This window comes from Abramis brama, assembly GCF_963993115.1.
Source record: "Abramis brama genome assembly, chromosome: 24".
In the NCBI taxonomy this organism is placed as follows: Eukaryota; Metazoa; Chordata; class Actinopteri; order Cypriniformes; family Leuciscidae; genus Abramis; species Abramis brama.
Window position 1 is genome coordinate 2,999,686 of NC_139986.1, and position 23,294 is coordinate 3,022,979.

Consider the following 23,294-nt stretch of genomic DNA (forward strand, 5'->3'; position numbering starts at 1 on the left):
TATCGGTATCGGACGAAATATGTTCATTTTTAACGTCATCGTTATCGGCCCGATAAGAACATTTGGGTGATATATTAAAGCTGATAAATAATGGATTATTTCCTTCAGCTGAGACTCTTCAGATTTACACTGTTCACCATTATGGTTTTGAATTGCTTGAAATATGATTGGAATCACTTCAAAAAGGAAAATACAGTTCAGTGCAACATGTGCAGCACAAGTCTGTCATATCAGCTTCATAAAATTATAATGAGAACATCATAATTGTGTGCTTGAGACATGGCTTTTAATGGTGAGACTTTTGTTTTTGTAATCAGGCTCTCAAAAATTAAATAAAAATGTGGATTTAGATTTATCGCCAATATATCGGTTATCGGCTTTTAAATATAAATAATTATCGGTTATAGTATCGGCCAAAATTTTCTTATCGGAGCATCCCTAGAACTTTCTATTCTTTAAAGAATCCTGAAAAATAAAACGTATTTTATTATAATAAAAAAATACTAATAAAATGTATCTTTCACAAAAATATGAATCAGAACAACTATTTTTAACACTGATAATAATCAGAAATGTTTCTTGAACAGCACATCAGCAAATGAGAATGATTTCTGATGGATCATGTGACACTGCATTAGCATAAGAGACCTTTTTCAACAACAACAACAACAACAACATGTACCGAACAAAAACAACAGGGTTTCAGCGTCCTCAAACTTTTCAACAGTAGTCATTTTAACTTAAGTAATTTAGGGACTGTTCTCAGTGTGTTTAGAATTTTACATAAAAAAATATGGCATAGTTATATTGCACAAAATTCTGTTCATCGGAAATGAATAATTGTGATTACGATGTTAAAATAAATAACTGATAATGCCATAATCATGCAGCCCTAGATGTGTAATCTCTCTCTCCATCTCGTTCAAACACAGAGTTGAGGAATGTATGAGTCTCTTTGGATCTAATCGTAGGAAATGATGACAAGCCCTCCCGTTCGTTCGTTCGTTCGTTCGTTCAGGGCTGATGACAGAGGGAGGGAACCGCCATCGTTCACCATCTCTGATGCCAGAGCAGAGCAAAAGCCTGCGTGAAATAATAAAACCTGTTCTGTCAAAGCAATAACTCTCTCTTAAGCGCTGAATGGGGAGCACAACAAAAGGAAGGATTTTTGTTTCTCTCCAACAAAGGAAAAGGAAGGATATCGTTGAAAGTGATTCATGATGGTGTCGTTTGGTAAATTCATCAGCTACTCTACCAGGGACAGTGAACGGATCGTTGCACATCGATTTATTGTAATGGACAGACTGTAGAGACCAGCATCAGGAAATTAAATCACTAGTGCAATCATTACGTTATCATTTAACAGCGCATCATCTTCTGTACTGTACACGTCACAGTGATTCATTGAGTTTCCTCACCGCTGTGAATGTGCAGAGGCTTGTAAACGCCTTCCCTGCTGCTGGATCTTCAACGCCATATTTTACACGAGTTATGAATGCTAGTTTGTTGTCTGTATTGAATGTAAACCAATAAAAAGACTGTTTACCATGAAATAATGGAATATCTTTCCACTGAGCTGTTCTTGTGGCTTCACACAGAAACATAATACAACCGTGTGTACCATTCACAAACAAATGACTCGTATGAGCGATTCTTTTTAGTGACTCATTCACAAGCATCATTTGTTTGTTTATGTACATGTTACGCATGTTTAGAACCAGTGTTCTTTATAGTGAATCAAAAACATACAGTACAGCCCAACTGGTGAAGCTTGATTCACAAACTAATGACTCTTATGAACAGTTATTTTCAGTGAATGAAAAAAATACAGCACAACTATAGTAGAGTAGCCTGATTCACCAATAGAACGACTCTTATGAACGGTTCTTTTTAGTGAATGAAAGCATACAGAGCAACCAGTGTAGTCTGATTCACAAACGATTGACTCTTATGAGCGGTTCTTCTTAGTGAATCAAATACAGAACAACCAATTAAGCCTGAATCGCAAACGATTGACTCTTGTGAGTGGTTCATTTATTAAATAGTTAAACAAGATGAGAGTAACTGCTTTGAAAACAGAGCCTTGTATAAATACAGTATACAATATAACTGTACCCTGATGAATCAGAATCAAGTCGAACTAAAACTAAATTAAATCGATTCGAGAGGTAGTGATGTATATAGTGTAAGCTCATCTGCAACGTCACTGAAACATTCCCTCTCAAACCTTTAGCAAATGTTTTCACACTTTAAATTTCAATCTGTTATATTTTTAGTGAGTCAAACACATCCAGCACAACCAGTGTAGCTTGATTCACAAATGAATGACTCTAAGAAGAATCGCTCAGAGTGAATCAAACACATACAGCACAGCAGACAAATTCACAAACAAATGAATCATCCTATGAGCGGATCTTTTTACTGAATCAAAAATAAAGCACAATCGTGTAAGCCCGATTCAAACAAATGACTCAAAGTAGTGGTGCTTTTAATAAATAGATAAACTATGCCTTGTAGAACTACACTACCTTGTATAATACAGCATTATTTCACATATAACCAATATAGACTAATATAGACTGAAATATACCCAAATAAATCGGAATCAAATCAAACTGAAATGGAAATTACAGTAAATCGAACAGAGGTTGTGAATCAGAAAATCTGACAGACGTATATACAGTGCAAGCTTATCTGCAATGTCAATAAAACACTTCCTCTCAAATCTTTAACAAATGTTTTCACAACATTTGCACTTTCAATCTGCATCGGTTCCTCTATAGATGTTTATAAGAAGGTAATATGCAAAGCATGCAATACATATAAAAGCTGAAGCATTCTGTCGTTTGAAAAAGCAATATTGATTGTCCCGTAATGTGAATATTGTGCAACATGTCGGCCACAGAATCAATACTGAGAGGTTCATCATGAAAGAAAGCACATATATTATCCAGCATCCACAGAGATAAGCTCCGAGACCTCAGAGATATTTACTGTACACAGAGCGAAGCGCCGAGTCTAGCCAGCGAGTCTCTTATCAGGGAGGTCTGTCCTATTCTGAATAACATCTACTTTCTTCCTCCTCCTCGTCTTTCATCTCCTATCGGTGACGACATGTTCTCCTCGCTCCCACACACACACACACACACCAGTTAACACTCTCCACCAACAGCCCAGGGAACACACAAACACATCATCTCACTTCAGGGAATACAACCTGGAAAACAGGATAACTGCTTCTGAAGCGTGAACACGGATCTGGCTGATTTGTTGTCAGTTTTTGCCCCATCTTTATTTTTTCTCTACATAAGCAGGGCTCGCAAAATCGCCTGCCCGACGTCCCGGGGCTATATTGTTTTCCATTCGGACTACCAAAATGTATAACCGGCCTGCCCGACGGGCTATCTGAAATACTGTTCGCTTCAGTCTTGTTATAATCAGATTCAGCGCGTTCTTCATCTTCAATCCGCAGTGGCTCCGAGCAGAGCGCACGTCAGAAACAGAGGACAGGGTGTGTGGGTGTGTGTGTTCATCTGAGTCTCATTGGTCTGTCAATGTCAGAATATTTGAGATGACCAATCAAATCAAAGTTGGCGGGCTTTATATACACAGAAGCTTCTGAGCGCGAATTTGAGCAGAGCGACTCGCTTCAGTTTACGGTCAAGTTTAGGTCATAAATGTGAAACGTATGACAAAAATGATCAGACAAACGAATATACTTTTGTCGAATTTCGCCATTTTGAACTGAAAATAGGCCTATGTAACGTACGTGTCTAATAATTAGTTTGCTGTCATTGTGAGGGGACATTAACAGAGCATTAACAAAGCCGTTTTCATGTTGGGCACAAGATTATTAATGAATGTGTACATTAATTAATATACTAATTTGTAGCCTTCAGTAAATTAAAAAAGTTCAGCTTTAGGAGGGGAAGAGACAGGGCAAGATGAGGAGACTGAGAGAAGAAGAGAGAGTGATGGATAAGAAGTGAGAGCAGGTATTGACAAATAATCTACTGCCCACTGACGTTATTTTAAAGCTATTTCTTATCCTTTTTTGGCCTTAAAATGTCTTGAAATGGACATGTCAGAGAAATTAAAAAATTGAACCCCCTAATAACCTTAAATGCAGGACCTCTTTGATTATAAAGCCCTGTCTACGGCCCTGTATTAGGAATAAGATCAATAATGAATGTGTACTGTGAATGAATTTAATAAACTTAGGCTACCTAGCTTTCCTAGTAGCTTTCAGTAAATTAATGCGTCTGAGAAAATGATTCATAAATCAACCTATCAGATGACCCTATGTTTACTTCACTGACAGACAAAAATTAAAAGCCTATATCAGTCAAAGCTCAGCTTTAGGAGGGGAAGACAAAGAGAATAGGAGTGTGATGCTGATGAGGAGAGAAAAATAATCAGCTGCCCACTTACATGGTTTTAAAGCTATTGTTATCCATTTTTTTGGGCCTTCAAAACATCTTAAAATGCACATATGTAGATCAGAGAAATCAAAATTTTCTCGAACCCCCCCTGACTGAGTATGAGTGAGTATTAGACCCTAAACTAAAGTGTTATTTTTTTTATTTTATTTTTTTCATACCCTCATTGTGGGCTGAGCCACAGACATGACTGATTCATGTTCCATACTTGTCACACACATTTCAGTTCAGTTAGAACCAGATGCATATTTGTTGATATTTTGTGTTTTGAAAAAGTTTTTGATTCATTGTTTTGACTCCTAACCAATTTTCTACATTGAAAATTGTCTTTTTATCTGGCCTAGTAAAATTCATTTCGGGCTACCAAAATCTGAAGAGTGCCTGCCCGAAGGGCTACCAGCGATTTTGAAATTTTGCGAGCCCTGATAAGTATAATAATGCACTAAGCTATTTTAATGTAACATGTTATCGCTCGTGATCTGGCGAGCCGGGATGTTCTCAGCATGTGACAGGTCAGGTTATGGTTCGTGCAATGCAAACAAAACACTGAAAACTCCTTAGCAAGCGAACATTTACATAATGATAAAGCATTCCGCTTCAGAGGACAGGACTGTCTCTACACATCACTAATGTATGAACATGTTACTGCCAAATTGCATCCATACATTTGGCTTCAGATTAAAGGGATAACTGGGTGTTTCTGTAACTACAGGCCCAGGGGGGGTCTTTTTTTTTATTATATAACATTGCCATAAAACTGTCTTCATTATTTATTTTTATTACTTTTAATCTTCAGATATGAAATTCCATCACAAACCTAATTACTTACAAAGAAGAACATAAATTAGTTTGATATTTATTGCATGAAAATTGTTTATGTCAATCTTTATTTTCCAAATAAGCGATTACGTTTTCAAAAGTCAGTGCACTTGCTTCCAAGGAAACAGAGACGTGTAAAAAAAACTAAAGAAAAATGAGGATAAACATCATTTGTGTGCATGATATATTTTTACTGGGTGTCATTTCCAATCAAGCTGTAATGATACAAATTATGCAAAAAGTGTGAAAATATTTAATTTTGTGTTTGAAATGCATAAAAAATTTAAATATGAAATGAAATAATAAAAGTTAAACAGATTCAGAACAGATTGTAAAGTTGTCTGGATGTTTAGAATCCTAAAAATCTCTCAGACACGCCAGAAAGCTTCAGCTTCATTAGCACTCGTGTGAAAACTCCTTCTCTGACCTCGCGTTACTACAAAAGCTGGCAAACAAGCGTGATGTCGAGTGTTTTCTCCACATTCCTGTTGAATCGGTTCATTAGTTCAAAAACAGCTGTCAGTCATGAAGAAAAATAGATTATAAAAGTAATGTCCTGCATGTATGAGCATTGCTTGTACACACACAAACCACAGACATGAACATAAAATTGTGAGAGTTCCGGTTTGGCCAACAGCTACACAGTCCTTAACATGACACAATAACAATGACTTCATTTGATGAGTGAATAAAATCAGTGAAAACTATCAGCATAACAGGAGAAAAAGAAAGAAAAAAGCAAACAATGACACTGAGAAGCTGATATGAGATGCTGGCGGTGCGCTTCAGTGTAAACACTATTAATCTGTTTCATAACTCCAGGGATCCATCCAGATACGCATGAAAACTGAGCCTGCAGAAATCACACACCAAACGTGGCTAATTAGTCTTTCATGCCAACTACTGTCGCTCGTGGATAGATCTGTGCTCAGATTGTTAACTACAACAAAAACTAAGTCAGAGATGATTTTTAGTAATTGAAATAAAGCTGAAATAAAATTAAATAAAATTTAATGAAAAACTTTAACTTAAATATATATTTTTTATTATTAAAAATGTTGCCTTCGTCGCTAACAGAAATAAACAAGCTGAAATACAAAAGTTAGGCAAACTAAAATTGAAATATAATAAATAAATACTATATTACTACTATATAAATACTATACTTATATAATAAATAATAAATACTAATACTACTACTAATAATAATATAACATAAATTAAATTATAATATTATATAATACAAAAATAACAATATATGGATATTATAAAAATCACAGTGTTGTTTATTTTATATCACTTTTGTTTAATATACTTATATTTTTACTTATATTAAATGATAATATATTTATATTAATTCTAAAAAATAAAAAATTATATTAATTCTAAAAAATAATATATTACATATATATTAGGGGTGCACGATTCAGAAAATTTCACGATTCGATTCGATACCGATTTTTAGTCTCAAGATTCGATTCAAAATCGATTCTCGATTCAAAAAAACGATTCACAGTATGTAAATGTAGTTGACTTTTGATTGCAGTAGACATACAATTTAAAAGAAAAGAAATAACAAATTAAATGAAGTTTGATATTACTTTGTCTTCATAAAAACTTTTGCAACTAAACAGCGCAAAGTGCCAAGCTTCGGCCAGCTTTCAAATACATTTAATTCAAGTTTAAATTAAAACTTAAATACATTATTTATTTATTTTTTTACATTTAGCTTTAAAGTGCAGATCAAACAAAGGCTACAGAATATTTCGTTCTGTATTGACAGGTGCAATTTTTGAAAATCGATTAAAAAAATACAATAAGCCTACATTATATCTGCATTTATGTCAAAACCTAGACTTTCAAACATCAAAATGTCATTTATTAATATGAATATTCGTGTCAAAATTACATATAAACATTCTATTTTGCCTGGAAACGCTTCCAACACGCTTGCGTGTCGCGAGAAAAATAGGCGTCGGTTCTATTTCTAGCATGCACGCGTTTTCCGCACGACTCGGGCCACACCTGAGACGCGCGTGTCACGCAGGCTGTGTGCAAGCTCTAAGGCCGGTGATACACTGGCTGCGTGGCGTGAGCGTGGCGTTTCTGTTGCGTGTCAGCTGCGTGGCGTTTTCCTATGGCGTTCCGATCGGCTCTTTAATATGACTTTGCAACATGCACTCGTCTCAATGAACGTGACGTCTGCGTCTGCCGAACGTGACGTCTGCGTCTGCCGAACGTCTCGTCTGCGTCTGCCACATCACTCGTTCGTGTGCCGAACGTGACGTCTGCGTCTGCCTAACGTCTCGTCTGCGTCTGCCACATCACTCGTTCGTGTGCCGAACGTCTCGTCTGCGTCTGCCATAGTCTGCTGCAAGGGCGGTTTCCAGCACATTCCACACACTCATTCTTTATTATTTTTTCCCACTGATCTTCAGTTGTATTTTATTAGCAATTAAGTGATTTTACCTTGCCTATGTATAGCTTTTATTCCAAATAGTAAATATGAATTTACACAAATGTTCATGTTAAAATATTTGTTTACCATTGTCAACATATCCACAGATAGCCAACTTATCAAGAAATCATAAAAAGCATGTATGTAGCCTACTATTAACCACTAGGAGTCTCTTGACCAACACAAAATAACGTAGTTGTAAACATTTGGGCTGATTTAACTCATTTATAGTTAGGTATAAACGCAAATAATAATAATAATTATCATTAATATCAGGCTAGTCTAGGCTACATATTTAGAAGACGCTTTTATCCTAAAAAGGGAACAAAGCAATTCGTCAAATGTCAGTCATAATATAAGATTATCACATATAAAGTACACAAGATTTTGACGCATTTCCAAGTGTTTAATTAGTAAATGAACGGAAAAAAACCCCATTAAATTAATATGCTAACCATATATTTCTGCATTGCTTGTTCCTACACGAAAAGGACTGTTTTAAAGGTGACAATCCTTTATACGTGAAGATTATACTGTATCTTGAAGATTGTTGTATTGTATCTTCTGTTATAAAGATGAAGATTGACATTTCGTTAATTAAAAATAATAAGCATATAATATTGTAAAAAAAAAAAGAAGTTATGTTCTGTTATGCGTTTTGACTACTTTTTGTATTTTGTATACCCTAATTTTATCTCTAGGTAATGAAGTTTTTATTGCACTTATATTGTAAGATTCTCTGATGTTATTTCGTTGTTATTTATAACAATGACAAAAAATAAAGAACAAACAATATTTAGAAGACGCTTTTATCGAAAAAAGGAACAAAGCAATTCGTCATATGTCAGTCATAATATAGGTTAGACAATAATAATACAGGGTTTTATTTGATTATCACAAATAAACACAAGATTTTGACGCATATCCAATGGTTTGTTTGGAGTGGAGCGCGCACTGCGTGGCACGGAGGCGCGGGCGCGAACACTTGTATTTTCCTATCAACAGTGGAAACAACTTAAAATGCTCATAATGTATGGTCATATAGAAAATAATAATACATAATTCGCAACTACTTTTATTTGAGTAAACTCACAATAACAAGAAAACGTTTTGATTTCGTAATAGAAAACAATCAGGCGCGCTTTCATGATCTCCGTGAACTGGAGCGCGTCTCAAAAATGAACTGAAACAAAATAAAGCTTGAAATGTCCAATTTTAAACGAACAAATTCGAATCGAAAGCAAATACTGTCTGATAATCCGCATGAACGGTGCATTTCTATCTAAAGGCGCATCCGCTTTACAGCGGAGATGGAGATGTTTGCAGCCGACACTGATTTAGAAAATACTAGTTTATTAATAAAAACAATTAAAATGCCTCGCTATTTTTTCAGACACATTTATTATCATTAGCCTATAAACCACCTATAAATCAGCTCTCTGTATGGTTCCAGAGATGGCTCTTCTCATTCAGCACTGCGGGAAAATATTTTGGCCTTAGAAAACCAGTAAAATCTTTTAAAAAATCCATATTAATTTGTGAATATTTTAAATGTTTAATAAAGGGGCAAAACGTCATGAACAAAAAGTCAAATAATAGTTTACAAACTATAAAAAAAAAAAAAAGGTTTACAGTCGGGTTTTTTTCACACAGGTGACTTATATATAAAAATAGTAGCCTATTTTTCAATTCTATTCTTCTATTTAAAGGATCTACAGAAACGCGATCGAATTGTCTGTTTTCTAGTCTACCAAAGTGCTGTAGCCTAGGCCTTTTAAAACTATAAAAAATTAAAAACACAATAACAACCCCAACAATAAGCTATAAAAATGCAATAGCCTATATCAATTTTGTTTCTTCATATTTCTATCTTTGTGGGGGCATTTGGCCCTCAAAATGTGGGTTAAACAACACACACACACACACACACACACACACACACACACACACACACACACATAATATCCTATATATAAATCACAGACGCAGACGTCACGTTATAAGACAGACGCAAGTGTCACGTTCATTGAGACGAGTGCATGTTGCACAGTCATATTAAAGAACCGATCGCAACCGCTGGCACACTGCACTGAGCCATGTTGAGTAGAGTGTTAAATACGTGTTAAATACGTGTTAGAGAAAAAAATAATTAATAACTTCACTGCCACACGTGAATGACGCGTGACGTCTGACCCGACACTTCACTGCCACGCGTGATTTACGTGACGTCAGCGTGACGTCTGCGTGACGTCTGCGTCACGTCTGCGTCTTAAAATGAATGGAATAAATAGCAGAAAGAAAAAAAAAATAAGACGTTGAGTGAGACGTTCATTGAGACGAGTGCATGTAGCAAAGTCATATTAAAGAGCCGATCGGAACGCCATATTTTCCATGTCTTTGCACACCAGAAGCGTGTCTGACGCGGCGCTGCTGCTGCTAGGTGACATATGATAAGCCTCAATCGCCACCACACAGCCAGCCAGCCTTCCTTCTGCTCCGGTTCTGCTGCAATTCTTCTTTTGGCTATGAAAAGAGTGTGCAGGCGTAAGTGTGAATTCGATGCAGCGCCATCTATGGGAATGGCAAGCTAAACTCATTTCAGGACAATACTGAAAAATATATATTTCAAAAAAAGAAAAGAAAAAAACAAAATCTTTGTAAAAAAAGAATCGATTTTTGGGATTCTATGAATCGATTTTGAATCGGTAAAGTTTGAATCGCGATTCATATGTGAATTATATATATATATATATAATATCATTCTATACTATCATACCAATAATATAAATAATATAAAATAACATTGCTATAGATGGATGAAAATTGTAAAAAATAAATAAATAAATAAATAAATTAAATGATTATAAAAATAATGAATTAGTTAATTTTACAATGCGTTGCCTTTTATAACAATTAAATTTAATAGATTTATAGATATAAAAAAATATTGAATTTATAACATTTGAATAATTATTTAATTTATTAAAAAGATAAACACTATTTAAGTAATATATAATAACATTTGACAGACACGCGACTGCACATAATATAATCCTAACAAATTCTAGTGAGAATGAGTAACTTCCATTGCTTCCGATTCTGGGATTCAGACTTGAAGAGCCTTGAGGTCATTCATGAAGTAACATCAGTGTGTGAGTGTGTGAGGAACCCTGATGCGAACGCATTCATGTCTGCGCGTCACAGAGGTCACCGCAGGGTCAGGAACACACACCACAACACACACCACAACCAGCTTCAACACACTGCAATAACACACGCAGAACTATGATGCAAGACGTGATGAGGGAAACCTCCAGTGACATTTGCATGCAGAATAAACAGACAAAAGTGCTGCCATAACTCACACTGACATCATCATAAACAGTGCCTAATATTATCCATCCACACACAAACACACTCGCTCAGGTGACTAACACACAAACTCATCGGCTCATGATTAACACAGGTTTATTTTCATTTCCCACAATCCATTAGCAGCTTGCCGCTGTAGGACTAATTAACCAAACAGAAGCTCCACACAGTATATGCAAATGAGCCCAGATGAAAGTCAAACATCAGGAAGAGTCTCGTCTTGTGTTTTCTTACGGGATAACCGGTTTTACTCTAAAGTGCCGCATTATGGATCAAACGAGTCGACAGTTCTAGAGTTTTCTTCGACCTGCACACTGTAATGGAAAGAAGTTTATTACCCTAATGATGTTCCACACCCATTCATCTTCAAGACATAATAAAACCTGAGAGATTTCTGTTCTTTCCATTGAAAGTCCATTCCACCATTAAATATGGTAAACAGAAGCTGACACACATTTAAGGTTTCCATTGCGTTGATTAATGTTTATATTAAATCGGTTCATCATATAAAGTGATCGTGTCTGTTTAGAAGACTTGGATTAAACCACTTGATTCATATGGATTTCTTTTACAGTGTCTTTATAAATGTTTCGAAGCAAGTTTGGGTGGCATTGACTTTCGACGGAGGGACAAAATCTCTTTTTTAAAAATATATCTTGTGTTAAAGATGAATAAAAGCTTTACGGGTTTGGATTGACATGAGGGTGACTGAATTTTCAGGTCAAGGAAAACCCGGAGATTCAGAAGTCAATGTCAACGGTCATTTCCAACCTATTTTATTTCCATAATATGACAGGTTTCTCCATATGAAAACAAGACGGTGTAATAATTTGCCTATCAGAAACTGTGTGTTTCATTACAGAATGAAGCCAGACTGAATGTGATTTGTGTGTAACATTATCTAATAGCTTGTGCAGCCTAAATTATGTACATTTAAAAGGAAAGATATTAAATTTGAAATAAAGATTACAAACAATGTCTTTTTTTCCCATTTGTAATAACATGAACGATGCATTAAGAAAGTAAACAGGGTCATGCTCTAATTGCATTATGCTATTTTAAAGGTTCCTAATGTTGTTTTGGAGTCTCCTACAATAGTTGTACATGCATCAAAGGCCAAAAAAATAATCTCTCATAATATATATTGCACATCACCTCATTTCTCAGAGTCTGAAAAGATATGTTTGAAGATTTAGGCTGCGTCTCATTTCTCTGTCTTACCCCTTACTCTTACCCCTTCCCCTCGGTTTTACGCGTTCATGTGAGGGGAAGTGGTGTCCCAATTCTCATTTTGATTAAGGGCTAGGGCCAAGGCGTAGGGCTACATAGCCCTTGAAACGAAGTTTGTGGAGGACCACACTTGAAAGAGAGGGGTAGGAATTTCTCAGAAGTGAGTCGCACAAATGTAAGTATTTTCAGCAGTTTAATGACACTCGTGTTTTATGATACTTTTAATAAAATGTTCAAGCGGTTTTAATTGTAATGTTTTTGTTTTGAATCGCTAGTTAACCGCTAGCTAGCAGCTATGCGCTATTTGCCGTTTGCTAATGTTTTGCTTAGCTATGGTGTCGCCGGCGCCGCCGTTAAATACAATGAAACAATGTCTTTGACTGATGTGGCACACAAGCGTGCAAAGATAAAGAGAGACCAGGCAATCGATATCACAACCCGAGACGACGGCATCTTCGTTTGTTTATGTCAACGCGTATCGCCTCTGTTGACGTAGCAGCTAGCAAGCGGAAAGAGAAGATGACGCAAACGGTAATCGAGTGGTGTCTCATTTCTTAGAGAAACGTTCTTCCCCCTACCCCCCTTCACTCGGTATCGAGGGGCAAGGGGAAGACGCAGACAAAGGGGTAGGGGAAGGGGAAGGGGTAAGACAGAGAAATGAGATTGGCCCTTAGTCTCTCTAAACCCCTCCTTTCCGAGAGCCTGCTCTGCTCTGATTGGCCAGATGGCCCAGTCTGTTGTGATTGGCCTACTCTGCTCTGATTGGTCAGATGGTCCAGTCTGTTGTGATTGGCCTGCTCTGCTCTGATTGGTCAGATGGCCCAGTCTGTTGTGATTGGTCTACTCTGCTCTGATTGGCCAGATGGCCCAGTCTGTTGTGATTGGTCTACTCAGCTCTGATTGGTCAGATGGTCCAGTCTGTTGTGATTGGCCTGCTCTGCTCTGATTGGTCAGATGGTCCAGTCTGTTGTGATTAGTCTACTCTGCTCTGATTGGTCAGATGGCCCAGTCTGTTGTGATTGGCCTACTCTGCTCTGATTGGTCAGATGGCCCAGTCTGTTGTGATTGCTCTACTCTGCTCTGATTGGTCAGATGGTCCAGTCTGTTGTGATTAGTCTACTCTGCTCTGATTGGTCAGATGGTCCAGTCTGTTGTGATTGCTCTACTCTGCTCTGATTGGTCAGATGGCCCAGTCTGCTGTGATTGGCCTACTCTGCTCTGATTGGTCAGATGGCCCAGTCTGTTGTGATTGGCCTACTCTGCTCTGATTGGTCAGATGGCCCAGTCTGTTGTGATTGTTCTACTCTGCTCTGATTGGTCAGATGGCCCAGTCTGTTGTGATTGGTCGCTTACAGCATGTGTCAGAAACCCCATTCAAACATATTTAAATTTCAGCACTCGATACAAAGTGATACGAACAGTAACAGTGCCATTGCTTTTTCCCATATCAATTCCAGCGCGAGTCCTTATCCAATTGAAAGAGCATCACAGTGGATTCGCAGCGCTGAAAACAGCGTCTTCTTTACATGTCGACAACACAAACCAAACTCTTCCAGTCTACAACTACAGTGTTTGAGAGTCAAAGTAGACATTGTTCACGGGCAGCCAATGAAGACCATAGACGGGCATTATGCAAATCTGTTGCATTGTTATGAAGGTGACAGAAGGTGAGAATAGCTCACGACTCGTTTCACCAGTTCAGAATCGACTCTTTCTTTTAGGAGACAATATATTTATTTGGACCTTTTACATTCACAAACAGCTTTATTACGCACTCCATTCAAGGTAATATTCGAAAAAGCATAAAGGAGCATTTTAAAGAGCCCTCATAATTTCCACAAGACTATGAATGACCTCTGTTAAACAGTTTAACAGAAGACAGTTGATATGAAGAAAAAGAGTAACAAGCAAGCAATGATTTCACATGCACCTTTGGGCTTTTGTATGCATTACTCTTGTTTCAAATACCAAAGTGGTTACGTTCTTATGTCTTAAAGAAACCCTGCCAGACCACTAAACCACACAATGAAAAAAAGAAAGAATATAACAGCGAAACTACAACAAACATATCCTTATAAATATCTACAGTGAATATCGAAATGGGGGGGGGATAAAATCCTAAAAGGGGTCTTTATATGCTTTTTTACACTTTCATCTTTCTTTAGTGTATAATGTTGCTGTTTGAGCATGAAAAAGGTTTCCAACGTCCGTCCAGCGGGAGTTATTCTCTATATCAGTGTCACTGTTTCAATGAAACGCCTCCATTGTAGTCTTGAGTTTCTTCTGGGATGAACACGTCACAATATTTCTCATTTAAATAATTAATTTGCAGAATAAAGCTTTGGATACTCCGGCGATAACAAACGCGAATTTCAGTCAGATCTCAGAAATAACCCGAGTGAAGCCTTACAGAGAGACTAAGATAGAGCTTCAACTTTTAGACGCACCTGACGTCTCTGAATGTTAGTGGATACATGTATGTAGTTGTGGAGCTACACTGATTCATCTCATCGACTTGCATGTACTGTCATGTTTAACTTTTACACAAGTTGACAGTTCCCTGAGGTCTTTATCAGACAGCTGTGACATGTTTTGGTCAATAGTGCTCGTCTGTGCTCAACCACAGAACAGTTTCATGCTTTGCTCCAACTTTTGCCATTGCGTTAGAACTGGTCTCTGTTGTCACTCGCGAAAACCAAATGGCGGCGCCGTGGGTGTAAACGTGCAGATTAAGGGCCGCTAATATTATAATTCTTATAAGATCCCCTTATACGTCAGAATGGGAGTGAAATCTGATCGGTTTATTTTTTGACATGCTTGCAGAGAAAGGCTTAACAAAACAAAGTTACTGGATTTCACTTTTCACTTTTTTAGGGTTGGTAGATGCAATGGGGACCCGATTATAGCACTTGCACACGGAAAAAGTCAGATTTTCATGATATGTCCCCTTTAAATATGAAAGCTACATTTCAAACTAGACCACAGGGATTCATTTGCGGCACAAAGATAAATATTCTTCCTGACAAAGGTTAGTGATCTCAAAAAGGCCAACAGTAGTTAATAACCCTCTAATCCTCCAGGGGTGTGTTGCCTTTTCAATCCACCGACCTTTCACCCGAGGAAGCAGTTACTCAAGAAAGCTCGAAGATGGAGGTGAGCAGTTAAACAGGGTTTTCCTCAAGGGAAAAAGAGAGAAAAACACCCCAGAACTGCACCTCTGACCGCAGGTTAAACTGTTGACAATGTGAAGTGGATTCACACCCACAAGGGCTCGTCCGACAAGCTGGAACAGCGCTCCACAAATATTTCATTTCTGCTCCAACACGTCCACATCATCCCCTGCTGTAGGCGAGACCTGTCATTTCAACAGAGCATTTTGCAACTCCTAAAAAACATAACAACAGCGTGTTGGAGAGCGCCGAGCCAAAACAGCAACGAAATACCATATTTCCGTCAAGGAACCAATTCCAGGATTCTGAATGTTTAGCAAACAAAGCAGCAATAGCTTGCTTGTTTCGGGGTTGACTTTGGCGAAAATACCTGGATTTGTTGATTATTTGCTCGGACTGCTCCTGAATGTTATTTACAATAGCGCAGATGTTGTTTAAAACGTAACGTTTTGATTATTTCCTTGCCTTGCGAAACCTAGACAGATGTCAGATGTAGACACAGATTTGTTTACAAGCTTGTAAAATAGCAGGCAAGTCTGTAACCTCCTAAACGCAATAATGTTGAATCTAGTGGAAATGGTCAAGCGATGGACCCTGCGATAAGCCCGTGTAATATCTTATATTGTCTGCGGTTAAAGATCGAGCTTATGGAACATAAAACAGGTCAAAAATATCCTGGCATGCACTAAAGACTTTGAGTCTTGATGGGCTGGTAAGCAAATCCAACAACGACCCACAACACACTAGCATCATGAACGCGACTATTAAAGGTTAAACCACTGATATTTCTTTCATATTTAACAGACATTTTATCCAAAAGCAACTTACATTGCATTAAAGATACAGCATGAATTTCCAGCATCATTACTCCAGTCTTCAGTGTCACATGATCCTTCAGAAATCATTCCAATATGATGATTTGCTGCTAATTTATTATCAATTATGACTGGTGCTCAATTATTAATAATGGTTCTTATTATTATCACTTTTTGCTGCATTATATTTTTCTGAAAAATATGATTCATCTTTTCAGGATTCTTTGACGAATAGAAAGTTCAAAAGAACAGCATTTATTTGAAATCGAAATCTTTTGTAACATTATAATTCACGAGTTCACACTAACAAATAAGTCAGATAGAATAAATGGCATATTTGGCGTGCTGTCTGATCTCGATATAGGCTTCCTCTCATGCTGATAGATGTGGTAATTGCTGATGATGAGTTGATTGGATATCTATCTATCTATCTATCTATCTATCATTTGGACATCCCAAACTTTGTTAATAAAACATCATATGCATTTACTGTCACTTTTGATTAATTTAATGCATCCTTGCAGAAAAAAATCTTACCCCAAACTTTTGAATATCACTGTTTCCACAGAAATATTAAGCAGCACAACTGTTTTCAACATTGATAATAATCATAAATGTTTTTTTGAGCATAAAATCATCATATTAGAGTGATTTCTGAAGGATCATGTGACACTGAAGACTGGACTAATGATGCTGAAAATTCAGCTTTGATCACAGAAATAAATTACACTTTACTATATATTCACATAGAAAACAGTTACTTTAAATTGTAATAATATTTCACAATATTACTGATTTTACTGTATTTTTGGTCAAATAAATGCAGCCTTGATGAGCAGAAGAGACTTCTCTCAAAACATAAAAAAATCTTACTGACCCCAAACTTTAGAATGATAATATCCTCCTAATTCTGTATTTGAGATTCGCAAACAAAACATACAAAGCTTGACTTTCAAAGATGTTTTAATATAATCTAATTTCAATAGCAAAAGCATCATTAGATTTGGTTAGACTAACTCGTTCTGTGAAACAGTTTGACTGTCCATTTCAAAGAACTGATTCAAAACTCCTAATCAAATAATTAGATATATGTGACCCTGGACCACAAAACCAGTCTTATGGGTATTTTTTTTTTAATTGAGATTTATACATCATCTGAAAGCTGAATAAATAAGCTTTCCATCGATGTATGGTTTGTTAGGACAGGATCATATTTGGCCGAGATACAACTATTTGAACATCTGGAATCTGAGGGTACAGAAAAATCAAAATATTGAGAAAATCACCTTTAAAGTTGTCCATTTCTATTGGCGATAGTGCTGCATCCATTCACAAAAATAAATGTTTTATATATTTAAGGTGGGAAATTTACAAAATATCTTCATGGAACATGATCTTTACTTAATATCCTAATGATTTTTGGCATAAAAGAAAAATCTACAATTTTGACCCATACAATGTTTTGTTGGCTATTTCCACAAATATACCCGTGCAACATAAGACTGGTTTTGTGATCCAGGGTCACATATTGGCTAGCCCTATTTGAAATCATATATACTGAATATTCAATAATGTCGCCCAGCCCCAAAACACCGTATTTTAAGCAGTTTATTTGCCATAATCACAAATCACCTTCCATTCAAAAGGCTTTTCCAATGCCAAGGAAATCACATCTTGACAGTCTCGGCCGCTTCAGCAACAGAAGCGCAGTGAATGTCCAAGTCGAGTTGAGATCTTGTCTCTCTGAGCTGGAAATCCTCTAAGAGATGGACACTTTTCTGCTCCATTACTAAGTCAACAGCACAGGAACGTGTGCATCGCACAAGTGGAAAAGCAGATTTTTGGGATAAGATCTATGTGGAAAGAACATACTGTAATAAAAGTCATCAAAAACGGCAGTCTTTTCCAAACACATTACTGATGACACTTGACAGCATGAAATGTCTATTTCAACTAGACTAGGGGATGAAGGGAGGTATTATAGAAGTCATCAACTCCGTCTGGTGGTTTCTGAACTCTCCACGTTCTCATGAATCAGAGATTCTTGTTTATAAAGCCAAGTATTACTAGCACTTTCCAAGAAAAGAGGGTATAACTTTCTTTAATAAAGTGTCAGTGAAATAAAGGTGGTGATTAACTTCCAGAAAAGGATAAACATACAGTAGAGTACTTTTCAAAAGTTTGGGGTCAGTAAGACTTTTTTCAAAGAATTTTATTTTATTCAGCAAGTATATGCATTAAATAGATTTTTAAAAAGTAACAGTAAAAATAGAGTGATTTCTGAAGGATATGTGACACTGAAGACTGGAGTAATGATGCTGAAAATTCAGCTTTGATCACAGGAATAATATACATTTTACTATATATAAACATAGAAAACAGCTATTTTAAGTTGCAATAATATTTCACAATATTACTGTATTTTTGATCAAATAAATGCAGAATATAATAAACAGCTTCTTGCTGAACACAAACTTCATTGACATTTTTAAAATGTCAGAAAGAATAATAAGTACAAGAAACGGGGTTGTAGATTTATCTTAAATAAAATATTTAAAAATAATAAAATAAAATAAAATAAAATAAAATAAAATAAAATAAAATAAAATAAAATAAAATAAAATAAAATAAAATAAAATAAAATAAAATAAAAATCAACTAGCTAGTCTGGGACCAAATAATATATTTATATTAATATTATTTATATAAATATTCTTATATTAGCATTTATATGAACAACCCCCTCTCTCACACAGTAACGCAGGAACAGGAAACAATGAATCAAAATCCTACAGTGATCTTACTCATGTGCACGGAAAACTGTACAGAATGGGGATCCATTTTATGATAAACGATATAGGGATTGTTCGGATTATAACTCAAAAGGTGCGGAGGCCATGGAAAGGCAGCCAGAGGAACGAGTCCCAACGCACCACTGCATTGTGGGATCTGTTGTTGTCTTTGCTCAACTAAACAGTTTCTAAGTTACTCAATATGTCATGTATTTACATTCCACAGGATAACAGTGGAAAAGGCGAATGCGGTCAAACAATCGGCATCTGTTGAGTCACCACGAAAACCAGAGTCACCGCTGGGAGGGCGGAGCCACAGCAGCAGGAGGGCGGAGCCACAGCTGGCAGGAGGGCGGAGCCACAGCGACCGGAGGGCGGAGCCACAGCGGCAGGAGGCCGGAGCCACAGCGGCAGGAGGCCGGAGCCACAGCGGCAGGAGGCCGGAGCGACAGCGACCGGAGGGCGGAGCCACAGCGGCAGGAGGGCGGAGCCACAGCGGCAGGAGGGCGGAGCCACAGCTGGCAGGAGGGCGGAGCCACAGCGGCAGGAGGGCGGAGCCACAGCGGCAGGAGGGCGGAGCCACAGCTGGCAGGAGGGCGGAGCCACAGCGGCAGGAGGGCGGAGCCACAGCGGCAGGAGGGCGTGGCACAGAGGAGGCAGTGCGTTGAAACGAAACATGGCCCAAGATAGGCCAAGCTCCTGTGGAAGTTATTTGAACAACTAAAATAAGCTCCTGGCCATTTCAAATCCATTATTTATATATCTACACTTCCTCTGTTTATGGAACCCATAGAAGAAACAGAGGAAAGAGAGAGAAAAGGCACATGGGAAAGAGACGGGCAGTTCTGCCTGCTACAGTGACCGTGGCGACTCCATTGAAAAGATTCTGTTCATAAAATCAAAAACATTCTGCGTCCTTTTCCGGAATTAATGACTACGAGATGAACAGAATCTTTTTAGCGAATCATACGTAGGTCATTTAAATAGCAGTTAATGTGAAAAAGTTATATATACAAAAAGTACTAGAAGATTCATAAATGCAACCAGAATTATTATATTCCATATGATTCCCTTCCTTCATACAAGATTTGTTAACGGACAAAAATCATCACCAATCCAAATCCTGGTCCTGAGTAAAGACAAGTTCTTCTTCACGTTTTTCGACAACTTTGTAACTGAAAGCACAATGCTTTGTACATTTGAAGAGAATCATTAACCTACCTAAGCTTGTCTATGCCAACAAAGCAGAGCAGTCTCTTCTCCTGATTGGCTGCTTTTCCCGCCAAAATGAGCCAGTTTGCCAGACTTTGTTTAAACTACGCCTATTGATCGCCCGTCACTGAACCAAGGCCACTTTGGCTTTTCAGCACTACTCATTAAATAGACTTGTGTTTGCCATAGATCTCTAACAATGGCACAATCAGTGTCTCACACACACAAACACTCACAGAATCAATACTAGCTGCATCCAAGGCACAGGATTTCTGTGTGATAAACGAGTCACAAAAGAAACTCAAGGTTACTTCAGATTGCTAAAGCAAGCTGCAGCTTCAATGTATTCGAGTGTGTTTTACTTTTGTTCAAACGCCCTTTTGGGAAGTGAAACGAGCTAAACTGTCGGATTAAGTCTATCTGTGGGATCTATTGTTACAATATGTGTCCGATTTGCATTAGAAAGGATATTAAATATAAAGAGATTATTTAGGATGAGGATTATTCGCCTGTACAAAACACATCAGATAAAATGGTAATCTCTAAAAACAAATCCTGCAAATAATCCATCCAGCTGTGCCTCAGCACGAGAAATCCTCCATCTCTGCTCATACGCAGAGCCCAACATCAGGAGGCTAATCGGCTGAGTTCATCATCTGATACACACATCTTCAAGCTGTGCCGGTCACGTGTTGAGGAGGTGCTGGGATTAGGTGATGCTTTCCTTGTAAAAGACAGGAATGTGCTGTACAAAAAAATAAAATAATAATAATAATATATTTTTTTAAAGTGTTCCTTTTGCTGTTAATATTCCTTAAACTGCTTTTAAAATTAGAATCATGCAAGCATTGCACACACACAAAAAAAAAAAAAAGATATTATTTAATATTTTTAATCCAATTCTGCAATACAAAATGTTGGTCAATATGGCAAATAAATAAATGTCACTTTGTATTTATGTATTTTAATCCAAATTGGTAAAAAAATTGTTATGGTCATTATTGCCAACAAACAAACAAACAGATAAACACATAGATAGATAAATACATACAGCCATTATGGCCAAACCCCCCAAAAATAATATTAATAAAATAAAGGTTATTTTTATTTTGTATTTTTAAACCAATTTTGTTGTAATTGTGTATAATATTATATACACATATAATATACTGAATAATATATATATATATATATATATATATATATATATATATATATATATATATATATATATATATATATATATATATATATATATATATATATATATATATATATATAAAATATACTGAATATATATATATATATATATATATATATATATATATCCATTATGGCCCTTATAGTTACTTCGAATTTTGTATTTTTAATCACTTTTGTAGTAATTTAAAAAAAAAGTTATTATGGTTATTATGGTCAACAAAAGCAAACATAAATAAATAAATAAATATTGCCAATTAAAAAAACAAATTAATTAATAAAAAAAAAGGTTATTTTCATTTTGTATTTTTAAACCAATTTGTTGTTATTTTGTAAAAAAAAACAAACAAAAAAAACAACCTATTATGGCAATTAAGGTCATCCGCGTATTTCTTGCATACGGGAAATGAGCATTGTGCTCACAGTATGCATGCTTACTGCAAATTTACTATGATTCTGGTAGTACATCGAGTACATCCTTCTCCTGCATATTCAGTTTGTTTCAGCTTGTTTATGGCATGAAGGTCGTTCATAAAGCCTGCACATTTTTGCATGCCGTCATGATTGAGTAAGACAGCTGAGAAAGCCCTCCAATCTTCACAATAGTGTGCAGAACAGCAAGCTAACAGTGCAGCTGCGTGCCGAGGAGGAACAACACAAGCTCATCAAAGTTTCAGGCACGTTCCTCTTTCCTCCAGCAAGAGTTTGGCACAAAAACACTTCAGGCCGATCTGAACTCATTCGAGAGGAGAAGACCTGAACAGACTCACATGTGCAGGGCAACAGAACTGTAATAGCAAAGCAATTCTACATCTATCATGCCAATCATTTCTCTGCAGTGAAACGATCACACAGTGATGTGATTACTCTCAGACACTTCGGAGGCGCGTACACTGCACTTATATAGAGCGACTGTCTGCTAAACAGAAGTTCTGGACTTACTTGCCCCAGCAAATCTTGCACTGATCATTGGTTATGGCATTTTATTATGAGTTTATGATTCTCAGTTCACTCCCACTGTATCCCACCTTTCCCAAGGGCGTGGGGAATTGATTGGATGGTTGTGGTTTGCTATTGGCTGATCTCATGTGAGTGACAGGTTGCCCCGCCCTCATCATCAGAGAAGAGAAGAGATGATGCAAGAGGGAGGGTTGGTTATTCTGATTCAAGATTACCAGGAACATGATTAAAAAAAAAATGTGCATGGATAAATCGTTTATAATAACTCCTGCAATTTTCCATTTTTCAATTCTGATTTCATGGCGACTAAATCAAGGAACTTATAAACCCTAATTCCGTTTTTGCAAGTGATGTTTAGAAGATTCAATGGTCTCTTAAATCTCTCATATTCGCTAGTCAAAACTACTCAAATGACACGACATTTAGGAAACTCTCTCAATTTGGCAGGTGATTTAATTTACATTTAATTTATTTGGCAACCATGTTGCTTCATTGTATACATCCAAAAAAACAATGTATTGTGAAAATTCAAGACACTGCCGAGCCGTCCATGAAAAGCTCAGTTCTCGCTCTAGACTCTTTATCCTCGCACATTCTTCAGATTTCTTCACCTACACTTTCCCCTTACATCATTTCAGTTGCTAAAGGTCAAAGGTCACTGCCGAAAGTGAGACGGAAAGTGATAATTGGTCACCGGGGAAGAAGTGCCAAGGGAAGGAGGGATGAGTGATGTGGGATTCTCTGGGATCGTTATAACGCTCCTGGGAGAACACAGAAGGGGCGGCTCTACGAGGTGAACGAACAGAGACTCCAGTGCAACACACACA

The 23,294-nt window shown here is 36.9% G+C and overlaps 1 protein-coding gene across 8 annotated transcripts in view; it reads right to left on the reverse strand.

The window, feature by feature from the left end:
- pard3aa (par-3 family cell polarity regulator alpha, a) overlaps positions 1-23,294 on the reverse strand; it is a 460,369-nt gene that overhangs the window by 428,622 nt on the left and 8,453 nt on the right. The window lies entirely within an intron of this gene.